The sequence below is a fragment of the Aquila chrysaetos genome, chromosome 8 (assembly GCF_900496995.4).
Source record: "Aquila chrysaetos chrysaetos chromosome 8, bAquChr1.4, whole genome shotgun sequence".
NCBI lineage: Eukaryota > Metazoa > Chordata > Aves > Accipitriformes > Accipitridae > Aquila > Aquila chrysaetos.
In genome coordinates, this window is record NC_044011.1 from 13,062,543 (window position 1) to 13,082,722 (window position 20,180).

General features: G+C 37.9%; 1 protein-coding gene across 5 annotated transcripts in view; it reads left to right on the top strand.

Annotated features, from left to right (window-relative positions):
* SASH1 (SAM and SH3 domain containing 1) overlaps positions 1-20,180 on the top strand; it is a 570,731-nt gene that overhangs the window by 183,026 nt on the left and 367,525 nt on the right. The window lies entirely within an intron of this gene.

Genomic DNA, 20,180 nt, shown 5'->3' on the forward strand with positions numbered 1-20,180 from the left:
AGTTTCTGAAAATAATTTTTTGATTACGGATGCCAAATACATGTGAAATGCTCTCATGTCAATTTAGCACTGTGTTGAAGTCATTATTTCTGCTTAATCCTCCTTGCTCATGCCCAAGGATTCCATTAGTACCTCTTGTCATTAAACCGTCCTGGGAGTTCATGTTCTCTCTGAATCTTTTTCGGCTTCACCATTTTCCAGGGTTCAAACCTCCTGTTCTGTTAGTGTAGCCTGTGTTTGCAGTTCCTACCTGTGCTTGCCTTTCATGCACTACTTCCTTCTCCATATCAGAGTTTACTAGCAGTCTTTTGTGTAATTTGAAAAATCAGCAATGTTTTTTTTATTTATTTACTCCTAGATTATTTTTTAAAATGCTTAATGGGATTGTCTCTAGTACTCAACGTTACAAAATCACACTTTCAGCATTTTGAGAATGATTCAGTATTAGATAATTTTAGATCACTTAGTGTTCTGAATGTACGCTTTACTGGTATTGTCCAGTGTTGCGCTATTTTCTAAGTAGTAGTTAAGGTGGTTCTAAGTGAACCAGTACAAAATTCTAAGAATATCCCAACTTCATAGTTACCAATTTATAACATCCTAAAATACTAGAACTTGGTACGGCTGCCAAGACTTCCATTATGTAACCCCAAATATAGTGTTTAATTGTATTCCCATCCTCTCAAAACCAAAACTTTGGAAATCTTTTATCATGCACAGCATTCATACTTCTTTGTTTGCCTTCGTTGCATACTGAAATGTTAGCATGCTTACAAATTTCTTAAGTTTTCTGAGTATTACAAGGCTTATATAAAAACTGGTAATAGTGGTTGAAATAGCTCTCCAGCCATCTCCATAGAGCTTTGGGATGTATTTATAAAAAAGAAGCTGATTTAGTAATCCTTATCCCTAGTCCATGTTAGGTATTTATCCACTTATGTTACTCACACGATGAAAAAATCTTTCATCATTCTCATGCGATGAGTACCACATTCTGCTTTTTGCAAATACAAGTATTATTCGAATACTTGAGCCTCATCGGCATGTTATGAAGTTTTATAATTTCCATCTATAATTGAAGTTTTTACTATTGCTAAGTCTTCTCTTGTTGCTATATTTTAAAGCCTTTTTTGTAATGGCTGTATACCTGTCATCTCTGATTTGATTCTGGTTGATCTTAGATCTCATCCCCATATTTCTGATAACAACCATCCTACTGGTAATGATAGCTAAATAATTTCCCCCTTATTTTATTATTCTCCAAGCCAAAATCTCTGGTGTCAATTTGGTACTAGCTACAGCCTTTGGGGAGGTAGGGGTAGAAAGGGAGAAATACCAACCAGTTGAATCCTATGATTCATTCCAGTTCAGTCCCTGTATAGTTGTGCTTGAATAAAGATCATCTTTGCTTATTTTTAGGTTTACCAAAGCAGTGACATATTTCATATTTTGTTGTTTGCATAGAATTTTCTAATTAATATTAAATGAGCTTCTAAAAATTATGGGAGAAGCAGCTCCAATAAATAATCCCAAAGTGAAGGATTTTTTTTTAATAGCAAAAATAGATGGAAAATAAAATTTAGCAAAGCAACCCTATTTATCAGTTTAGCTGAAGAAATCACACATTGCTTTTGCAGATAGTTAAGGTCTGACATAGAAATTGCATGTATCTTTTGAAACAAGCTTTCGTTACCTTAAACTTCAGTGTAGTTAAATTGCTTCCATGTGCAAATCCTTTTCTAAATATGCCTGTGTCAGTAGGCCAGGCGTCACGTCGTGAATCAAAAATCACGTTGCTTTTTGCTCCCTCTGGAAGTCAGGTGTTGATGTTTTCTGAGAAGCTGTTTGCTCTGTAGTTACTGTGCTGGGGCAAGTCTGAAGACATATTACCATGGAGCCTGCAGTTTTTCGAACATAAATGGAACACCCCTCCAGCCTGCTGTGATGAATTTCCTGCACAGTCATGTCCTTGAATCATAAGCAATCAGTGAAGCATGGTTCCAGGAGACAATTCTGGGAAAGAAACCTGGGGGATAACTACCTTTTAGAGGGACAAATGTAAGCAATAGAACTATAGCTCTGATCCCACAGTCAGCTCCAGATTAATTCTTGAAATTATGTGTATTGAACCTCCCACAGGATCTTGGTCTTGAAAAGGCACAGGTCTGTAGTAATGATTTTAATCTTAAATGATACAATAATTGTCCTACTAAATTAGAGATTCATCCATTCTTTAATAGACATTGAACAAAAACCTACCTTCAGTTATTTTAAAAGGTGGTGAATGCCTTCAAAGAGAGCTGTTTGTTATTCATGCCAAAAAGCCAAACTTCTTATATACCTACGTATAGATTTAGGAGTCTATCTTTAGGCACTCCTGTAAAGAAAATTCTGAGTGCTCTTCAGGGCAAAAATCTCTATTCCCTTCTCTGTCTTGGGTAAATGGAACTAACAAAAACTAATAAAACAGATAAGGAAAGTAGAATTAGTAACCTAGGTACAAAAATTCAATTGCATACATTTTTCTTAAGCTCCTCAAAAGGAACTTTTTTAATGAATACAAGACCTGATTGAATATTTTCTTGTTCTTATTTTCTTAAAATTCCAGTGAACTCCAAGCAAGAGGTTTATCTCAGCACCCATTCCCAACAAATTTTCACTTTGATATGGATTCTTTATGGACTTTCACTGGGAAAAGAAGAATTGAAATTCAGGTTTTGATATCTTGAAAATAGTGTAACTGACAAGAAAAAAGAATCTCAAAAAGATAGACTCAATAGAAAACAAAATATTAACTACTGAAGTACAAGACTACCACATTATTTTTAGAACAGTTTATTCGGGATAGAAGATTGTTGTGGAAAGTAACTTTAAAAGTACAATCTAACCTGAAATGCTGATACAATCTTTCTATAACCCAAACTCTCTCAAATGCTCCTTTACTTTCATGTGTTCCTCCAAAAAATATTTGTCCAATAGGCCATAAAAATCTTTTAAAGTGACATTGTAGTTTGTTAGTGTCCTAAATATTATTAATTATTAAAGCAGCTGTGTTGTCTTCTTTAAAGTAGTTATCCATCTGAATAATTGATAACATAATTGCTTGTGCTTATTCCTATTACCTAAGGGCTTGTCTATTTTCTGTTTTAACATAGCTATCTGGAAGGAGGCTACTGATAATATGTAAAACATCTTTTAGTGCTTATTCAAGAGGATAAAAGGGTATTATACTGATTTTTGCTGATGAATTGCTACGTATTTATACAAAGTCTGTGCTATATTAGTGTCTCAGGGAGGAAATGTCACTATGGTTCACCTTGGGATATTATAATATACAGTAGGCAGTCGGTACATTTTTGCATTCCTCTCATTTTCTTTCAGCCAAGCAGTTGCTGAACTCTATCCCTTACGCAGTAGCTTTGTTTAACAGCACCTGTAATCTCCTAGCACTCTTTGTTTCCCGCATCTCGGATCAGACGGCAGCATGCAAAGCAGCTTAAAACCAGCAGAATGGCTGTCAAGGGATCAGAGTGGCAAACTGGTAAGGCTATGAGGAGGGGAGGAAGGATGAAGAGGAACATGGACTGAAGTCATGATCATGTGTGACACATGGCAGCCATGCTTCTGTCCTTGGTCCTTTGGACTTGGCAGATTTTTGGCTAATGCTGTGAGAAAATTATAATTGTGAATAGGATTTGTGTGGGCATTGTGTAAAATATTTGTTGGTTGTGCAGGAGGATTGGCTATTGAGCACCGAGGCAGTGAGCTGCACCCCGATTGCTGGGCCTCCAGTCCATATTGCAAAGTGGACTTTTCTGTTAGGACAATCCTACTATTGCATTAGATGCCTGTAGGAGGTAAGATGTTTTTTTCACTTGCTAGTGTAAACAGAAAGAAGAGCAGCCTCTCCGGTTATGTTCAGCTCCACTTACAGTCATAGGCATAGAAAACATGGTGAATGGTACATGGTTCATTCTTTGGCTTACAGGATCTTTGACTTGGAAGGCCGTGGTATGTAAAGGGAAGGAGCTCTTTGCCCTGATGTAAAAATTGAAAGTTGTCTCAGCATGGCTGTAAAAAATTAAGAATATGATGAAGGAAGACATAATCTCTGTGGAAAGAGAGTGGTTTAATTGTGATGCTTCAGTAGGCATGTAGTTGTACCCATAGCTTGAGAGCTTTCTCAGCTTCTATATTAGATTGCGCAAAATGGATATAATATTATAGACTCTAGTTCTGTGATTAGTTTCATACTACATTTTTGTAAAGAGCTAAGGACCACGAGCTCTGGAGAAATTCTAGGTGGTTGTTGCTTTGTAAAACACTAGAGAACCAATTGCAAAAATTTTGTAAATGGAGATGCTTGCCTATTTTTACGTGTTAACAGAAAGCAGTTACCACTTCTTCTCAGTTAGTGCCACTGTAAGAATTGACAAGTTTGCTCCCAAGACTTTGCTTTAAGCAATTGTCATGCCACATACATAACAATGTGTGTGTTGGCTGCCTCCCTGCACTACTTCGTGACAGCAAAACAAGTACCCCTTCCATTCTTTGCCATAGCAGTGGAAAATAAACATCTGGCTATCTGTGTCTTCAGAAAATATAAAATGCAACTTCTGAGAGAGTGTCTACATACCAGAGCATTACTTTGTCAGAGAAATAATGCTTTATCTAAGAAAAAAAGCCCCCAAAACTTTAAAATCACAGTGTACAGCATTAACATCTGGTTTAAAGTGTATTAAGAGCCAACAACTCAATGTCAATTTGGTCTGACTTTACGGTATTACTTGCTTGATTATGGCTCTCACTGGGGGAGCCGAGCATTTCGATATCATCCAAAGCTCCTGAGAACGATTCAAACCAGCTGGTATTCTCTATATTACATAATTACAAAGCACACAGTGCCATTTGGCATACTGAAGAGGCACTGGGGGCCCACTTCTCAAAATATTTACAGCCTTTTATTCTTCTCTAAACAATCATTTGCATAGTAAAAGTGATATACAGCACACCAACATGAGAGTTTACTTTATTTTCACTTTCTCAAACTTACCTGGAAGTGCTGGTGTTTAGCAGTGAGTAGGCAGAGGGGAGATGGAGCCAGCAGGAATAAAGGCTGCAATGTTTCCAAGAAAAGCTTTATGTTGACTCAGTCAGTGAAAGATGAGGAATCTTTCAAAGAAAACCTGAAAGATGTATAGAAGTTCTTTTCCTGTGTGAAAGCATAGCATGAAACATCTCCCCTGGAAGTTGGAGAAGCTAGAAACCAGGAGAAGTTGCAAGTGAGCAAGCTGGTCATTACAGGGTTGTTCATGTGTGGATGAGATGCAGTGGCTGCATCTTTGGGGGGGGGGTGGTGGTGGGGTGGGGTGTGCCTTTGTTTTAAGTAGTGTATTTTTGATCATTAGATCTGCTTCTTTCTAAGGCAAAGTTGCTAAAACTGTATTTTATCTAAAGTGAACAAAAAGCCATGGAAGTTATCAATAGTTGAGATGCCAGAAAAAAAGAGAGGAAAAAAGGAAAAAATCTGTTAGAGTTTCTATCATTATGTATTAGTCTGAGAGATTTAAAGTTACAAAGGGATAGGTGAAGGGTTAATGGTAACTGTCTCTTTTCTCCCTACCACACCAATAAAATAGACACTTCTTGTACACACGCAACTCTTGAACTACAAACCTCTATCTGATCTTAGCACCCACAACCTACCATCATGCCATGTATGGGAGGCATTGCATGATGTAGCAATGTGAAAATCCTTCAAAGCCCCAAATTCTTCTCAAGTTTTCTGTTACTAAATTAATGTTTGTCAGAAGGAATCACATACAGCAATGTTATATGATAGATTAATGAATTTTTAAAGGCTTTCATGCTGTGTAGTACAGGTTTTCTCTCTGTTTTGATTTGGTTTTAATTAAGAGATCATTTTAAGTACTTAGTTGTAGGGCTAAACCCCAAATCCTTTGTCTTTTTATCCACAAAGCTTCAAATCTGATTTGAACCAAACTTTTGCAGCTTATAAAATTGTTTTGGGGAGGAAAAAATTATTAGCTGAAAGTGAGCACAGGCAAATTATTAGATACACTATAGGGAGCCTGGTATTTACATATTGTCCAGGATCGGAATGGTTGGTATGAACAGATATGATTAGTTGTAAATCTCTGCACCCCTGCGGGTGGTATTATCATTCAATTTCCACACAGCAAGGGTTACTGAAACTAATTTTTGGTGCCTGTTTGTTTCCCACTTTCAAGATGTTTTAATGCATTGCATAATTTGGACTGTAAGTGAAGGTATCGTAAGTGCAGAATCAAAATGAGAAATGTAATGGCAGTCTGAATGGACCATTAAAAGTGGTTTGCTGAGCACAGTGACACAGTATGGCAGGTGCCACTGTGCAGTTAAACCTGCAGACTGCAAACCTTCCTGAATTCTGAACTATTTTTTGCTGTCTGGTCCACTGCAGAATTTGACTGAGTGCCAGTGAGTTTCACAGCCAACTTCCTAAACTTGTCCAAGAGATAGGGCAAAGAAAGAATGCTCCTGTCACACAGAACAAGGAGACAAACACCTTCACCATGCAATGTCATATTAGAGAAGCAGACCACTGGACCTCCCATTGCACTATTTCTTAATTTAAGCATACCACCAGTGTACCTGCCACAGGACATGCTAGAAAAAATTACCTTAAGACTGCTGGACAGCTGGAGATTAACTTGTCTATTGCCTTAGTTTCTCCAAGGAAATACCTGACTGCATTTTAATATATGCTGTTTCTGTAAGAGCTGCATGAATGCTCAGATGGGAAACCATACCACTGACTGTTGCTTTATAATTCTTCTTGTCCTCTGGTTCTCATTCTTTATGATTCTGCTAGTTTTGCCTTGCAAGCTTTCCTGAGCAGAGACAACATCGTGATGGAAAAAGGGGTGAATTGAAGGAAAAAAAGAGATTAATTTATGACACAAGTAATCAATGAGCCAACAAAGGAGAACACTCTGCTGGACCACATACTTACAAACAAGGATGAATTGGTTGGGAATTTGAAGGCTGGGGACAGTCTTGGCTGCAGTGATCATGAAATGGAGAAGTTCAGGATCCTGCAAGGAGGTAGTAAGTCAAAAAGCAGGATCACAACACTAGGCTTCAGGAGAACAGGCTTTCACCTGTTGAGGGACCTGCTTGGAAGGATCCCATGGGATATGGCCCTGGAGAGAAGAGGGGTCCAGGAGAACTGATTGATTTTCAAGGATCTCCTCTTCCAAGGTCCACAATGGCCCAGCCTGATGTGCAGGAAGTCAGGCAACGTTAGCAGGAGGCCTGTGTGGATGAACAAGGAATCCTGACAGAACCCAAACACAAAAAAGGTAGCAGACAAGAGGTGGAAGCAGGGGTAGGTGACTAAGGAGAGATATAGAGACACTGTCCATGTCCACAGGGATGGGTTTAGGAAAGCTGAAGCCCTGAGCAAAAGGTCATGTACAAAATAGGTGCTGATATAGACTAAAGGCTTAGCTCTTGGGTCTCACAGACTGAGAATTTCTTTTCAGAAGTGGATCTGTGTATCCTGGAACCTGTTATCTTAATAACAGCCACAAAGCATAGAGGGAAATTCAGATTTTGTATTTATTTATTTTGGGGTTTGTTATTGTGTCTTTTCTGTGTGTCATTCTTAGGCTTTTCTGAATGTTCTGCTCTCCTAAGGATAACACATATTTAGCCACCCACTCAAATGAAGTGCAAGCTTTTATCAGGCATCCAATCTTCCAAACAAAATAAATTTTTGTTATGTTCTGACATCTTTTAGTACCCTTCTTACTTCTCTAGTTACTCAATATAGTAGCAAAACCTAGTTCTATTTTGTATGACTGTGTAGATGCTGGGGGTTTTAGATGAGACAGGAAAGGAGGCTGCAATGCAGGGCAGAAATACACCTGCACTTTTGATAATTTATTCAGAAATAGCAGAAACCTCCTGCACAGTAGCTCACTGAACTCCCAATGATATCATTCCCCCTTGTAATCCAGACAAATAGTGTTCCCAGTCTATAATATATACTTGAGAAGCGCCCCAGAAAGGTGGACAATTATGCCCATCTGCTCTCACTACAGAAAGAGAACAGTCAAGATAATGACATATCTGGTGAAGTTTATGTTCTTTCAACACCACACATTTTAACACTATGGTAACTTTTTCAAAAGCCATGTGCTGGAGCATCCTATTAGCATGTATATTTTTTAACGTAAAAATGCCCTTCAAGTTTGTATTTTGAGGTTGAATTTGGAAGTCTGCAGAGGCAGAAACTTGGAGATTTCAGTTACATACTCCTTTCCATATACTCTCTGCTCATTCTGTCTGTGAAATCAAAGGAGGTGAAGGAGAGGCAACAGAGTCATTGACATAATCAAATCTGGTAAAACAGATGATGGATGTAATGGAATTCCTCTGGAGCCTCAAAGTAAAATCCATAAATCAGCTATGAATAAATCAGCAAGTTTACCTACATGGATTTCAGATTTGTTGCCATAGCACATAACCTATTAAGGAAACTTGAATCAGTGTAAGAACACTTCACAATAGAAGTCTAATTTCTACTAATAAGATAGATCCCTCAAAGAAGGCTTCACACAGATCTCTAACCAGGCAATGGGTCCATCCATGCTGTGGCTGGAAGGATGTTGTGGATTGAACACCCATCTTCCTGAATGGGCTCTGGTCTGCACACCAAAGAGATAGGGGTTTTGCCTTTCGCCCTGACACTTCAAAGACATGTGCATGTAGATGAAAAGAAGATATTTGACAAGAGCGAGATTTAAAACAGATTTTTGTCCCCTTGCTTGTAGGTTTTGCTCAACAGTTAATGCAGCTTTCCAATCGACAGTCTTTCTTTTTGTCACATCTCCAAAATAGTATTCCTTTGCATTCTGACATCTTTTAGCACCTCTCTTACCTCTCCAGCTACTTTAATATAGCGGTGACACTTGGTTCCATCCTGTGTGATCATGTTTTTCTTATGGAAACTGGAAAAAGCAGTTGTAGCTGGAAGCCTGTCTGCCTCAATATAGGTAGACCTTACTAGCAGTTACCCAAGGCTAGCTGAGAAATCCATTAACTACATGCGAGTATTTTTCTCTCCACAAACCTAAGATATTTTACAGTCTATTCTGTGTTCTAATCTGCTTCTGAAACAGAAACTTCAATGAAAAGTAGCCATAATCCTCTTTAATGATACAGGCAGAGTGGATAGTGAATTGCATGTAGAACAGACAACATACCTCTCCAAGCCTATGTAAAACAGTGTCGACGCTTTGTTCTTTGCCAAGGTTAAATCCATTTTTTAGCTAGCAGATTCAATAGTCTGTGTGGTGCTACTAGAAAAATTAATGATTTTTAATGATTGCATTCAATACTATTATTTATAAAGTTCAACAAAAAGAACAGTGTTGTGGAAAAGCAATAATATCACTTACGACAGCTCAAATAAGGAAGTAACCATTATTCTATTGAATGTGTCATATACTGATATGATTAACTTTAATTCATGTTGAAAAGACTTTTCACCTGTTACAAGCGAATAGCTTTTCGCATATGGCTCAATTTCTTTTACTGTCTTTGATAATTACATTTATCTGGTACTAATTTTTCTCCTTTGCAAAAACGTGCTTAGTAATTTTTGTGTGTATGTATATTAACTTGAATTACCTCATTTCTTAACTCTGTAAAGCTGTTCTTTAAAAGTCCATACTTCTTGCCACAGGAAAAGAACTTCTCTTGTGCACAGCTAGTGTCGAGATATTGAAGGCGAATAATGCAGTTCGTGTTCTTCTGAATAGTATTCATGCAACTTTTTAAACATTGATCTGTATGCCGTTGTTATAAATCACAATCGAACCCTTATTTGCTGAAAGGTTCTGAGAAACATCACTTTAAAATGTGCCTTAAACCATTCAGTTAAAAGTGATACCTTTTTAAAATGCATAGCAGCTAGCATTTTGTTACTTGGAAAAAGAAAAAAACCTAAAGCTTAATGAAGCAAATGCATCAATTAGGTAATTAGCTTAAAAAGCAAAAGGGAATTTCATGTCACTTTTACTTACTAAACCTTAGGATGTCTTACTAATTTACACATTAGATTTTTCTCATGAAGAGGTCAATAGATTGTGTGCTTGTAACTTTATTTATGTAGATGGTAAAAATAGCAGACATAGAAAAGGAAATTTGTAAAACTTGAAGAATGGTGCCTACTATGGAAGAGTAGTTTGCTCTAAAATAGGTCTCAGCAATAGGTCTCTGCAATAGGTCTCAGCATATGAAATTAAAATGTTGATTAATAAAATCATGGTTTGATTTCTTTAATTCAGTTGCAGGAAGAACTTGAATAAGAATAGTACACAGAGAGAATATTATGTCTTGAATGCTATGTTGCAGAACCGGTAATTATTCTTACAGCAGAACATTTTAGTTTCCCTCTGTTAGAAGTTGATTACATCTGTTAGGGAGGCATAGTTTCCAGCCTTTCTTTCTCTGCCTCTACTTTATGGGATCCAAATGTGATTTCCCTGTTATGACTGATTTTTGCATACTTGAACAGCTATGGGTCCTCACCGTTGTACTGCAAATGCAGGATGAGGCAGGTGAAAAGAAAGGATTCTTTTAACGGTGTCCTGCTTTGTAAGATGATGTGACCACCTTTAAAACAGCCAATAAGCCATATCCATTTCTAAAAAGCACCTAATACCTTCCCCCTCCTGTGAATTATGTCTCCTATTTTTTTGATGGGTGAGGGTTGTTCTTTTTCATACATACAATATTTTCTAGCCACAGTGTTCTAAGAAACTTGTGCAAGACTACATTAGAAATCAGAGAACTTCTCTCAGTTTTATCTATTTCATAGTACTAATATGTAACCAATGAAGGCACAAAGAAAGGGGCATCAGTATAATAGTTTTTAAAACAATGAAATTACTGAGAGATGTTGCATATTTTTATAACCTGCTCTTGCAGGTTTTTGGTATAATCCTTAATCACTGAGTATTCTTAAATCTAAAGTTGCCTTGCATAAGAATTTTATACTCAAGTATCATATTAGTGCCGATACAGTCCTTGATGCTGTCATTAAAAACTTCTTTCAGATCACACTTTGATAATTTCTAGACTGCTGCTATTGCTTTCTCACATTGATTAATATCCAAGGAAAATAGCTAATAAAAGAGATTCTACCTAGTTAAAACCATGACCTTGAATTCTGACATCTTGTCTTTACATGCAACATCTACTCTTGGAGACTGATTGACAACTGACTTTTGTTTGAAGTCCTAAGTCTTACCTATTTTTCTAAGAAAGGGATTTTCAGAGGCTCGCCTAATTCTTACAGGTTCTGTGAAAATCCCAGATTAATTCTTGATTCATTTGGCTATTGACTGCACAGCTCTTTTTCCATTATACTATTAGCCTCTATCTTCAAATAAATTAAATTGTGTTTAAAGGGATTTTATGGGTATCTTTCTTAGAGGTACTTGTAAGGGCTTTTAAAACTCAATTCATAACTATTCTATAAAGCTTAACTCTAACTCAAAATTGTAAATTCCTCAGACTGACCCAAAAAACTGGGTGATACCTACAGAGGAAAAGCTTACCATCAGGCTGTTCCATAAGTTAGCTTTCTGTAAGTAAGCTGCCCATCCAGCTGTGTTTGGGATGTATCTGTATAAGCCAACTGAGGGCTTCTGTGCTTCAGCAGAGGAGCAATAGAAATTCAAGAATTTACTTGCTTGTACCAAATTTCTGTGTGAACTCCTGTAACCTAGTTGCAACCAGAACACAATTTTTGACAATAAATCCTTATAAAATAGATCAACGTACTTCAAAAGTCAATTTGTACGTCCGTATATCATGAGGCAGTGTGCTTGAATCAAGGTCACTCAGATGCGATCAGTCTGTTTCAGTTCTCCGTTTTACCTTTGCTTTCTGCTCTTTTCCCTCCTTCATTTTCTGCCTCATGGTTCAACTGCAGTCCAGAAAGCTCTAGCACGGTCTGTGAGCCTGCATGGCTGCCGTTTGTCCTCTCTTCTGCTCAGGGACCATCTCGACTCCACACCTGCTTTTACTGCCATTACCTGCACTGCCAGTCTGCATAGGCCAACAGGCGCAGAAGTAACTGGAAAGTGCTTGAAGAGGTTCAATTAAGCTTCTTTCTTTCTTTCTGTCTTTCTTTCTTTCTGTCTTTCTTTCTTTCTTTCTGTCTTTCTTTCTTTCTTTCCACTTTCCCTTTATTTGTGCCAGATTGGCTTAGCCTGCATTCTTACTAAGCCTAGCAATGGCTCTTATCTAAGCAACGTTGCTGAGCGTGTCTAATTTCTCGCCCCATTGACCTGCCAGCTCCAGTGGACTGACTAAATGGTTGTGAACTTGTCAGCACTAAAGGACAAGAGGGCAATATTTTGTTGCACAGCTATAAAACCACTTCAGCAAAGCTGTAAGAACTGCAGAACGTTATTGTACAAGGATGCATAATGTCATCTGAACCTTTCACAATATTGATACTAAAAAGTAAGAATCATGATACTGCAAAATATGTGATGCTATGAAACTATTTAGGTTACGTTTTAAGAGTCTGGGCGTCTCTCTCTTTCCTCACTAACACTCTGTCTTCCAGACGGTCTTGGTTTTATTGTGGACATGAGGACATTTCTCTGGGAGATTTTGCCTTATATTACCAGCTCTTTTGCTGCAGCTTGTGAGGGCACTCTCTCCCTCATCAGTGGCCACCGCAGCTTCCCTCCAGGTCCCTCCAGCAGCCCCTGACCCCACACATGGCATTGTGCTGGTAGAAGTCCCTTTTGCTAGCATGCACAAGCCATGCTTGCAGTGATATGCCCATGTTTGGCCCAGGCTGGGGTGAGTTTGGAATAACAACATGTGGTGACTTAGCGAAGGGCCAGACCACTTGTGGGACTACAGAACAAGACACTGGTACCACCAATACCACAGTAACATTAATATGTAATCCCTGTTACAATACTAACAGGTTTCAGTTTATTGCTGTTCCAGGAAGAGGCTCCAAGCAATTGAGTTCATTCCTGACCCTTTGTCTATTACATGTATGCTCCTTATCCACCCAGGATGATGGGTTATCTTGAAAGTGGAAGTATTTCAGGGAAAAAGGATATTAGAGGAGTTCATCAAGTGAACAATCTTATTTAATATTCTCCTTAATGACCTTGACTCACAAATGAAATTTGCTGATAAAGCAGAGATGGGGTCAATCTCAATGCAGAGGAGTTGAATAACAAGTAGGATGAACTGGGTAATATTGAGAGCTGAAATGAATAAAAAGAGGTGGATTTTAATAGTAGAAAAGACAAAGCCGTGCATCAGAAGCAAGTAATAATTTCTGCTATATTCTGAGCTCTCATCAGTTAGAATAAAAAAGACTTAAGTGCATTAGGCAGTCAGGATGTTTACGAAATACTGATGAGATTTGGCTGTGCAAAACACACAATAGCAAGAGCTATATGATAAGGTATTTCTAGCCCTGGTACTGAGTAGTATCAACTATTTAAAATGTTGATGGGTTCCTTCTGAAATGCCGTGGACATGTCTGTCTTCACAAAGGATGAAAATTATATTGAAATCACTGCAAATAAGGACTCCTAGGATTGGAGATTATCAAGGAAAGGACATGTTTGTTCAAGAACAAATAGATATCAGCCAGTTGTGCGTACCTCTTGCCTAGACAATTTCTGTTAAATACTGAGACAACCACTGCACTAGCTTTCCGGTGGGAATAGGAAATCTAACCAGATTTAAGATGACATTTGATAAAGTTATAAACAGGATTATGTGACACAACTGCTTGTCTGGTATAGCAGGGGACTAGATTTGGTGGCATGCAATTGCTTGGAGTATACGTTTTCACTTTGAAGAGAGCTCTTAATTTTTCAAGCATTGAAAATAAAATTTAATAATCCACATCAGAGAGATGCATTCTCACAACTATTTAACCTCTACAAAAGAGGCAGTGAAGGATAGAGTTGTGAATCGCTTTTGCCAGAAATATTTACCTTTTTTTTTTTCCATAAGGGATTCTGGAGGGTTGTGTTTAAGTTTCTTTGTAAGAGAAGAAGAGTTTTGCACAATACTGACTCTTCCCGGTTGACTGGAAGAACCTTTTATTCACAGAATCTGGGCCTCCCTGGTTTGGGAATAAAAATATTTACGTCCTGGAGTTTCATGATTTTTCAACATCCTAAAAGGAAGCTTGCCCTTCTGTGTTAGTTTCTCTGAGTCACCAGTCCTTCTTGAACTTTGCCACAGTGTAGACTGATTCCAGACAATGCCTTTTCATCCTCTTTGGGTTTTTTCTGTCTGCAGTGTGTGTCTGGATTGTGACAGGAAATGCATAAGCAACTTGTTGATAATGATAACATCTGTGTGTAGTGACAGAATCTTTCAGCTGAAGACACTTTCCAGCTTTTTCATCATTTTGCCAGAAGGGTTCCTTTATTCTCAGCCCAGGTTTGGCTCTTCTAAAAAAATATTCCTAGTTTTATTTCAGATACCAAAGAAAAAATTCCCTTTGCTTTTTTCCTAAGAATTTCTAAGTATTTGCTCTCAAGGAACTCCAATTACTTTGACAGTGACCAGATATAATGCTGGTTACTTTCCAAGTTCTCATTAAAGATCATTTCAAAGACCTCAGAAAACAGGCATCTAATTATTACAAGTGCCTACATCTGAACAAAAAGGTCAGTGGTTTTACTGGATCCAATAGGATTCATGAGAATGAGAGTAACAGAATCCCTAGACAGTTCACAGAAAGGTAATAATTCAGTTACCATCAGAGTTTTAACAGATACCAATGCAGCATCCACAAGCAATTTTCTCTCAGATTCCTAGGCATTCATATCTTAGGCTTCAGGACAAGAAACTGAGGGATTTACCTTCCAGACAATAAGCGTCTTTGTATTTCTCAGTCAACCTTAGAAAATATACACATTTTTTGACTTGGGCATTCATTAAAGAACTTGACCTTTATTGTGATCCAGAAAGGACAAGATTTCAAAATTCAGCTCAGGAATACATTAGTGTTCCTGTACTGTTAATTATACCCATATCCTAATTTTCTAAAGTTTTGGGTTTCAGTGGAAGAAGCATTCTTTAATTTTCCTTCCAGTTCTGGATCTTTTTCCCAGCATGTTCTAATTTTCCAAATTCTTAAACTAAGTCTGCAAGAATAGAGAATTCCAGCAGGAAAATATTGTATTTAATCATTTCACTCTCATTATTCCCTGAACCCTGATAACTTTACAGATGGGAGACTTTTTTAAAAAGGAAATTTGTATTCAAACATTTCCTATTAGCAGTTATAGCAGGCCCACAGAGTTAGTATGTATTGACAGCTTACGCATCTGGAATCCTTATGTGTGCATTTTTTCTTTGTATACTGTGGCTTTCAGGCCAAAAGCAGGATTTTCTAGCCTCTAAAAAGTTTGGTTGGAATAAAAAAAAAAAAAATCTACCTGTCTCTCTCGGTTCTAGGATTTTCACAACTGAACTAGTTGACTGCAACTTTGGTTGACACAAACAAATTAATGCAACAGTTATCACTGAAGAGAAAAATTATGGCTAGTAGGTACTACTAACCACTGCCCGCTACTTTCAGTCTATATACCTAAAATGTTTCTGAGTGCAGGTAATGCTTCATAAAAGGTTATCCTTGCTCACTTAAAGAACAGGGCTGCTTCTTGGGCAAAGAGCAACTTTTCAATTTTATCAATTTGCTGCTTGGTTTCCATATTTTCAGTGCATTTCTGCACTTGGCACTTAAGAAAAGAGAAGAGAAGAAAAATATAAGTTGTTCAATAAATGGCACTATTGCATCCTCACAATCCCTGTCTTCCTGCCTCTGCTCTCCCAGATTTCTCTACCAGTTCTTCCTCTCCTCCAGCATTCGCTATCTTCCCAGCTGGGCAGGAGTCATCTGCTGCTGGGACTGGCTTTGAGTTCTTGACATACTGGTTGCCTATCTGATTTCTGCTGCTTAAAATGAGCAAAATATTCTTTCTACCTCTACTTTCAGAAAAAAGGAGACACTTACATGAGTCTTACTCCACTACTCAGGTGATATATAAGAACTTCACTCCCTTTAAAGCATGGTTAAAACATTTAAACATAGAATACTAAAACATTCAATCATATTTAAAAAGGTTCAAGACAGAGGAAATAAAAAAAAAAGGCAAGCCAGGGATCACATAAGGCGCTAACAGAAGAAAAAAAAAAAATCTATACTTTTCCCTCATATCTATTTTTTTACTCCAAGATGTAAGGTTTGACCCACTGTAAAGGATCATGGAGCACTGTATGCACATTAGTGAAGGAAATACCCTTCCTTGTTCAGCATGCTTTTTAACAAGAGAATATCTAGAACAATTTGTTAAATAATTATTAAAAGTACTCCAGATGTAAAGCTAACGGGGGGGGGGGGGGATAAAAAAATAATGAAATGGGTCCCATGGGAAGACCTATTTAGCAGAACGTGAAACATAGATCATTTTGACTTCTTAGATTTCATGGGAGGAGGGTTGATAATTTTGGTTGACTTGAACCTGAAATCTACAACACAAAACTGTAAGATGTGAAAGATGACAGAAGCAATCTTTGGGGAAGTAGTTTAGGGAAGAAGAAATGACAGGATGGCGAGAGAGATTGTTCTCTAAAATATCTTCTGTTTTGTCAGTAGAAGGGAGAAGGACTTACGTCATTTAAAAATAGAAGTACTATCTGGCAGTCTGCTTTTAATAAATGTTTGCTGGCTGTTAGGATTGCCACAGGGCTGCTGTAGATTAGCTGATAGGAAAGTTGCTGAACTATGAGAAATGTATATCTCTCCTTCAGCACAGTCTTACTCTTCACCTTTGTCAAGGAGTGTCTTCTCCAGGTGAGATCTGTTCCCAGCAAGTGGTGGTGGTTGAATGCATGACAGGAAAATAAAGTAATTTATTGTCTTAGGAAGTATAAAATCTGATGGGTAAAAAAGACTCTTGATATTTTTGGTACTGTAGTTCTCTTTGTATTAAGCATGTCTGGGGAATTTTGAGACCTTCTTCTAACTTTAAAAAACATAAAGCCCCAATAGGTGTTATTCACTGAGAGTGTATCAGATGATTCACTGCCATTTTAGTCAATATTACTTTTCTCCTTTATTTTTCCATTGCTTTATTATCCCACTCACACAGTTTTTAACTCAAAATACTGTCTGTAGCTATTCCACCTTCAGGTAGGTGCCTTGAACAATTATCAGCTATGATTACCAGTTCCAGTAGAGAAAATGTTGGGTAGCTTTTTTCTTCTTTTTCTTTTTTCTCCTGCATGCTACTCCAAAAGACACTGACACATGCTACTTCAGTCTTTGGACACAACAGTTGCCATGGGAATCTGAATGTTTACCCCCACGTCTTACAGAAGTACACCTTCCTTGTGGCAAAGGTGTTTCTATGGTAACATTTTACTGGAGGCCATAGAACTTATACGGGATGTGCCATAAGGCTTCTTTTGCACATTATCTGTCTTAAATATGTCAATGTAGGTTTAGCTATATTAAGGCAGGTAATAGTGAGAAGAAATGTTTCCCTTGGAGACTGGACTCTCTAGGGGTTATTGAACACAATTCATTGAATTTTATTTTATTCCAGGTTTTTATTCTGTGCTCTTTCATTATTTCTAATGGGGTGCCCTATTTTTCAATGGTAGTCATTCTCTGAATAATATTGGCTCGTTGTACTATTGTCAAAGAAAATATTATATCAGTATCACTTCTGGTCCTTCTTTAATAAACCCAGGAGGTCTTTTGATTTCCAAGAAGGTGGTGTTGGTGTTTTTCAACTTCCTAAGATGTTGTTTTGGTGTTTGTAAGGAAGTCGCTATCTGTAGCAAATGTACTGGACTGAGCAGTTAAGTATGGGGTTTTGTTTCTTTTGATTCATTATAGATCATTGTCACCTCTGATAATGGCTTTCACCTTAAAAAATGACATGACACTTCCCAAATTAAAATGTGCCATGTTTTCTCGCTGAGAGTCATCCATTGATGTCGGCTTCCATTTACAGCAGAGCCTGAGCAGGCAGCAGCATTCTTGCCTTGTAATAAATAATTTTGGGTTATCATCATTGTTTTATTACTGTGCTATCAGCCTTTATATTTATTCCTATCCATCAGTGCAGGGACTCTTATTGCTGCCAGGTATGTGGGCCCATTTTGTTTCCCTGCCTGTTTCAAAACGTTGGTCCTGGCTTTGCATCAGCTATTGCTTTGCTTTCACCATTGGGACTAGCTACAATATGGGTTGTTACTAATATCAACCATTCCCTGCTGGCAAGGGTACAAAAGAAGGCTTCAGCCAACACTGTCCTACTTCTAACAGGAGTCTTAGTCAGATCATCTTCCTTGGCCAGGGAAAGGTGTAGTTGAGAAAATGAGATGAGCTAAAAGAATTAGGACAAATAAAGACATTTTGTGAACTCATTTGTGACAAATTAGCTCAGACTGCAAATAGATTGATTTGTTTGGGTGAAATGAATTGGTTCTCAGCAGCGTAAGGATCAGAGTCTTCAAGTTTAACGTGAGGGAAGGTATATTTAGAACCAATGTTAGCTTTTTCTTCTGGCATTAACCCCAAACTGAAAATAGAGTCTGAAGTTAACACTGTGGAAGCTTCTTATATATACAGCCTTCTTGTGTAAGGAGCAGCTGTTCTCACACAGAAGTTGGATAAAATGCAAATTCTGAAAGTGAGAAACAAACTGAGTCACACCCTGTAGAATTAATACTGCCTGCCACCTTACACATACTGCCACCACGGAGGAGGGTGCCAGCATCCCTCGTGCTCACTTGCCAAGACTCCGGAGTCTCATTCACTGCTGGTGCACTTAGCTCCACATCTGCTTGAGATGAGTCCCATCAGTCTGCTCAAACTAAATACTCTGAGCTGTTTGCCAGCGTATGATTGATGCTAATTTTATCTTTGCCATGTAAAATCGCAAAAAGGGGAGAGGAAATTATTTCCATCCAACCTGTTGGCATTTGGATTATTTCATTCAAGACAGCATTACTTTATTCTGCTTTATAAAATAGGTGCTATGCAATTAGAAGCTTTACAAGTGAAAAATTCATGCACACGTGACTTTATCTGGCATTAAATCTTCTACATGGAAAAATAAGCAATTCAATAAAATATGGAAGCCATATTTTCAGAAGGGTCTCAGTGAGGCATCTGAAATTATTAAAGTACTTTTTAACAAGCATTCATTGCCATGCATAAGTTAGGTGACTATGTACACAATCATTTGGTCCTTATCTGTACTGCTTGGTGCTCAGTTTCAGACTCAAAATTGGAACATCTGTTTACTTAGCTGTATTGTTTCGAAAAGTGTTTTGCCAAGACTTTAAGCAAGCCAAATATTTATGGATGCTGTTTGGTAAGGATTCTTCCTAGAGGCAAATCTTCCAGACCCCAAGAGTTAAAGTATTAAGCCAGTTTATGTGAAAAGGGATGAGAAATGCTGTGATGCTACTTGTTCCCCCTCCTGCATTTCTTTGGTCCATTTCCATCCATAAATCTTTACTTCTCTGAAAGAAATAATTTTTGTGTTCGAAATAATCAGTTTAACCCTTTTGTAATTGAATTGTGCCCAGCCAAATGAAGTCAGTTAATTCTAGTATCTTGGCCAAATCAGATTAATTAATGCTGGCCTCCACTCCTTCCTCAGGTCTTCTCTGCTGTTATACGAAACTGCACCCTGGAAAAGTAGCAGGCCTTCAGGGCACCATATATTTCTCTTTACTTAAGCATGCTGCTCCCTCTTCTCAGCAGTTCAGAAACTATTTGATACTGCCTTTCCGTGCCTAGGAAGAAGGATGAGGCACGAAGGTTGGTATAAACCTTGTTCTCATCTTGTAGACTGTGAGAATATAGCTGTTTCCTCACTTCTTCCTTCTTCTCTTCCTTTAACTTCTAACTGTAGCAGCATCTGTATTGCTTTTTTTTTGTACCTTGATTCTCTCTTCCTACCCATGCTTGTTGCTCTTGGAATGCAGCCCACTGATGGAAGACAGAGATCATGTAGAAGGATAGCAAGGCATTTTAGTTTTTTCATGACTTGCAGGAAAAAGAAGCCTTGATGTTT